Here is a 5,095-nt window from a genome sequence, read left to right on the forward strand (position 1 = left end):
AGGGGGTGTAGGGGGGAGGGGGTGTAGGGGGGGAGAGGGGTGTAGGGGGAGATTGGGGGGAGGGGGTGTAGGGGGAGAGGGGATGTAGGGGGAGAGGGGGTTCAGGGGGGGGTGGGGTACGTTGGGGTAACGTTCCCCCCTCTCTCTCTCCCCCCAGGATGGTGAACGAGGTTCTGAAGGAGGAGATGTTGACAATCCACGCCTTGGAGCTCCAGACCCTGACCCCGGGGCAGTGGGGGGCCGGGGGAACCATCCTCAGGACAAGAGCTGAACCTCCACACTCACCCCCCCTCTACCTCTCCCCCACCCCCTCCAACACCCCCCCATCTCACCCCCACGCCCTCCTCTCCCCCCTCAAATCCCCCACCCCTCAAACCATCTCATCTCCCCCTTGAACCCCCTCTTCCCCCCTCCCTCCCCCACCCCCCATCTCCCCCCTCAAACGCCACCCCCTCCCCCACCCCAATGAATACCTCTTCACCATTCCCCCTTCCCTCCCCTTCAAAACCCCCTCTCCTCTCCTCCCCACCCCCTCAAAGAAGATCCCTTCCCCCTCTACCTCTTCCCCATTCCCCCATCATCCCCCCCCTCCTCTCCCCCCACCCTGAGATTCACAATAACTCCCCCCCACTCTGCTCCCCCCTCGAACCCCCCTCCCTCCCCCATCAAGTTCCCCTCTCCCCCTTCCTCCCACTACCTCTCTCTCACCCCCTCAAACCCCATGTTCCCCCCTCGAACCCTCCTCCCCTCCCCCTCACCCCCTTGAATCCCCCTCTCGCCACCCCTCCTCCTCTCCTCTCCCCCTTTCTCTCCTCCCTCAAGATCCCTCCTCCCTTTCCCCCCTCTACCTCTCCCTCCCCCCCTCATTTCCCCCCTCTCCTCTCCCCCACCCTGAGATTCACAATAAACCTCTCCCCCACCCCACAACTCACCTCTCCTCTCCCCTTCCACCCTCTACCTCTCCCCCATCCTCTCCTCCCCACCCCCCTCAAACCCCTCTCTTCTCCTCCCCACCCCCTCAAAGAAGATCCCTCTCCCCCTCCATCCTCACCCCCCCCCTCCCCTCTCCCCCCACCCCTGTGATTCACAATAAACCTCCACCCCCCCCCCCCCCCACAGTCTCCGCCCTGAGTTATTTCCGTGTGTGTTACACGCGTGTCGAGGGGTGACGGGGGGTGGGGCACACGGACACGCCCATGCAACACGCACACACGACATGGACACGGGCTGCCGTCAATCGTTTAATGAAGCTGTGGGTCACGGGTCAAATCTCCCCCCCCCCCACCGGTGGGGGGGCAGGAAGGGGGGGACCCCCACGTCTGTTACCCCTCTTCATACCCCCCCTAACTCTCCCCCTCCATCTTCCCCTCCTCTCCATGGCAGATGCAGTTTAATGTAGATAAGTGTGAGGTTATTCACTTTGGAAGTAAGAATAGAAAGGCAGATTATTATCTAGAATGGTGTCAAGTTAGAAGAGGGGATGTTCAACGTGATCTGGGTGTCCTAGTGCATCAGTCAATGAAAGGAAGCATGCAGGTACAGCAGGCAGTGAAGAAGCCAATGGAATGTTGGCCTTCATAACAAGAGGAGTTGAGTATAGGAGCAAAGAGGTCCTTCTACAGTTGTACCGGGCCCTGGTGAGACTGCACCTGGAGTACTGTGTGCAGTTTTGGTCTCCAAATTTGAGGAAGGATATTCTTGCTATGGAGGGCGTGCAGCGTAGGTTCACTAGGTTAATTCCCGGAATGGCGGGACTGTCGTATGTTGAAAGGCTGGAGCGATTGGGCTGGTATACACTGGAATTTAGAAGGATGAGGGGTGATCTTATTGAAACATATAAGATAATTAGGGGATTGGACACATTAGAGGCAGGAAACATGTTCCCAATGTTGGGGGAGTCCAGAACAAGGGGCCACAGTTTAAGAATAAGGGGTAGGCCATTTAGAACGGAGATGAGGAAGACTTTTTCAGTCAGAGAGTGGTGAAGGTGTGGAATTCTCTGCCTCAGAAGGCAGTGGAGGCCAGTTCGTTGGATGCTTTCAAGAGAGAGCTGGATAGAGCTCTTAAGGATAGCGGAGTGAGGGGGTATGGGGAGAGAAGGCAGGAACGGGTACTGATTGAGAGTGATCAGCCATGATCGCATTGAATGGCGGTGCTGGCTCGAAGGGCTGAATGGCCTACTCCTGCACCTATTGTCTATTGTCTATAATGTTTTGATCTGTTCTAATTGAATTTATTGTTCTTAATATTTGTTCTTCTTCAGTTGCCATGCCAATACCTTGTGCGCTCTTTCTCCTAATTAATAATATCTTTGGTTAGTTCGTGATATTGTTTTCTGTTCTGTAAGTATGTAAAGTATTGTATTGAATTTTTTTATTTGCAAGTTGTATTTTTTTTGTATCTGAAGAAGCTTTATGTTAGTCTTTTTCTAGTACGGTGATTTCTTTTTCTAATCTTTCAGATTCTTTCCTATAGTTTTTCCTTATCTTAGACGAGTAGCTATAATTTGGCCTCTCAAATAAGCCTTCATTGCATCCCATACGATAAATTTATCATTAACTGTATTTAAATTTGTTTCAACAATAATCCAATTTGTCCTCGAATAAAATCACAAAAGTCTTGCCTTTTCAATAGTAAAGATTTGAGTCTCCATCTATATACTGACTGTTCTTTATCTGGCATCGTAATTTTCATTAATAATGGCGAATGATCCGATAACAATCTAGCCTTATAATCTATTTGTATTATTCTACCCCCTTAATTGAGCTGAAATCAAAACTAGATCTATTCTAGAATATGTATCATGTCTATTGGAATAAAAGGACGGTGGCGGTGACTGAAACACAATCCGGTATGACGAGAGAAATGAAAAGGAGAGTCCGCAAGATCTACCTTGTTGAATAACTTGAGTAATACATTGTGCTATTATTTGCATTGCTTTTCATCAGCTTCGTGAGTTAATACAAGGCTGTTCTTAATAAACAAAACTTAACCTTCTTATTAAGGAATTAATGTAAGTCGGTGATCAATTTCTCAGGACGTAGATGTCGCGGCACGAACAGCATTTATTACACATCACTAATTGCCCTCTGAGTAGATCGCTCGGCCATTTCCAAGGACATTTGATCGTCAACCGAGTTGGATCTTTAACAAAATAAGAGTGTTGCGCTCATCGTTTTTCAGACAGTTTATTTCTTTCAAGTATACGAGGCGATTAACTGTATTTAAGGTGCGGAAAAATAATTTACATTGTGTCCCTGGATTGTGCCACTGGATTCCTCGTTCGATAATTAAATCGGTGCCTCGCCACCGCACCCCAACCTCTAGTTGATGCCTCGAGTTCTTGTTTCTTGGTCCTCCAAAATATTCCAAATGGAATTTAAACTGGAGGTGGCGGAGTATGGACTTAAGCAAGAAGGGCTTCTTGAGACGAAGAGCTGACATAAATTTAGTTGCCTAATATGTAATTTAGTAGCCTAATATGCAAACCGCCGGGGATTTAAAAAAATTACAACAATAGAAGTCTCGGATACAATAATTACCTTGGCTCCGATCTGGTTGCCACATCGGCCGGCTTGTATGTGCACGATCTCCCGCATGGAAATGTGTTAATTCGAGTTTAGGGAAGGAACGAAAGTAAGAAAGAGAGAAAGAAAGACGGAAGCCGGACTGTCCCGCTGGTTTGCAGAGTGACCGCGCCGCTCTCAGCAGTTCACCAGTTCCTGTGGATTGCGGCCCTTCAGTTAATAACCATGTCCAAAACCGGGATTATTCCCGTCACGATCTCACACACCTTTATAAGATCACCCCTCATCCTCCTGCGCTCCAAGGAATAAGGTCCTAGTCTGCCCAATCTCTCCCTACAGTGAGGCCCTCAGACCCTGGCAACGTCCTCATAAGTATCTCTACATCCTTTCCAATGTATCCACATTCTTCAAACAGCAGAGTGAACAAAACTGAACACATTAGTCCACACTGGACATCCTTAATATGAAATGATGCACGGCTTACCCAAATATAGATGCACCTGAAGACTGGAGCGCGAGAGACGAGTGAACTGATGTAGATTAAAATATGTTTTAATAATATTACTTCCATCCTGATCCCGGGCTGTGAACGGAGATGCGGGCGGCGGGTTCCACTGCCCAACAAGTGCAACGCCTCCTCAGTTACACCTCCTTAGCGCTGGTCCCTGTCCCTTTCTGTCCTGTCTTACACAATCCCAGGGCAATCTCTCTCCTTTCGTCTATATTCAGGCCGGTTTAATGTCTAACTGACCCCTCCCTCGAGTGATTAGTTGGAAGTGGCCAGGACACCTTCACACTGAACACTTGCAGCCAAATAAGGTCATTGCCGGAGACGGCAGCGCGCGCAGTGGGAAACACTGAACCAGGAAGTGGCGGAGTTACAATGGCTGCGAAAGACCAGGTCGAGAGTTGGACCGAGGAGGTAGTTTGTCCCATCTGCCTGGATTTCTTCACCGATCCGGTTACACTGGAGTGCGGGCACAACTTCTGCCGCTCCTGTATCACACAGAGTTGGGACAGGGAGGAGAGAAACTCCTGCCCGGAATGTAGAGAGGAGTTTACAGACCGCACCCTCAGGGTGAATCGGGCCTTAGTTAGACTGGCTGAGAAAGCTCGAACACTGAGCCTGAATCGGACAGAGAAGGAAAGTAAACTTCACTGCGAGGAACATCAGGAAGAACTGTTGTGTAAGACTTTGGTGTGGCTGCACTTAGAGTATTGTGCTCAGTGTTGGGCACCATAGTATCGGAAAATGGTGTCAATCTAGAAAGGGCGTAGAGAAGATTCACGAGGATGTTGCCAGGATTGGAGGCTCTGATCTACAGACACAGATTCAACAGGCTAGTACTTTATTCCTTGGTGCGCAGGATTGTCTGGGATGATCCTTTAGAGGTGAACAAAATACTGAATGGAATACACCTGGCAGACGCACAGAGTAGGGGAAGCAAGAACCGGGGACAGAGGTTTCAGATGAGGTGGGAAAGTTTAATTGGAAACTGCGGGGTAAATTTTCACACAAAATGTGGTGGGTATATGGAACGATTTGCTAAAGAAGGTTTTTCAGGCCG

The sequence above is a fragment of the Rhinoraja longicauda genome, chromosome 43, assembly GCF_053455715.1.
Source record: "Rhinoraja longicauda isolate Sanriku21f chromosome 43, sRhiLon1.1, whole genome shotgun sequence".
Classification (NCBI taxonomy): domain Eukaryota; kingdom Metazoa; phylum Chordata; class Chondrichthyes; order Rajiformes; family Arhynchobatidae; genus Rhinoraja; species Rhinoraja longicauda.